The sequence below is a fragment of the Benincasa hispida genome, chromosome 11 (assembly GCF_009727055.1).
Source record: "Benincasa hispida cultivar B227 chromosome 11, ASM972705v1, whole genome shotgun sequence".
Lineage (NCBI taxonomy): Eukaryota > Viridiplantae > Streptophyta > Magnoliopsida > Cucurbitales > Cucurbitaceae > Benincasa > Benincasa hispida.
Genome location: NC_052359.1, coordinates 78578950 through 78579344, shown reverse-complemented (window position 1 = coordinate 78579344; position 395 = coordinate 78578950).

The following is a 395-nucleotide window of genomic DNA, read 5'->3' as shown; positions in this document are numbered from 1 at the left end:
ACCCTAAACATTTAAAAAACTTGATTATTACTTTTCAAGTAAAATATTAATATAATACATCAGCAAAGGAAAATATACATACCTCAACAATATTAAACATATTTTCCTTTAAGTCAGTCGGTACACACTTCCAAGATGTATATGTAATCGGGATATGATGATGCACAATAGATCCAATGAAAGATTTTAACTTATATTTGTCTCCAATCGGTACTCCATCATCATTATATTCAACCAACTTTTTCTCCCCTACACTCCTAAATTTTGTTACCTCATGCATAGCAGTTGGTCCTTGCGTTCGCCTTTTCTTTTTGTTTGGTATTTACCAAAAGATTGAGATAAATCATGCGATGTTCTTAGAAAACTTCGTAAAGAGAGTTTGAAAGAAAGTTAGC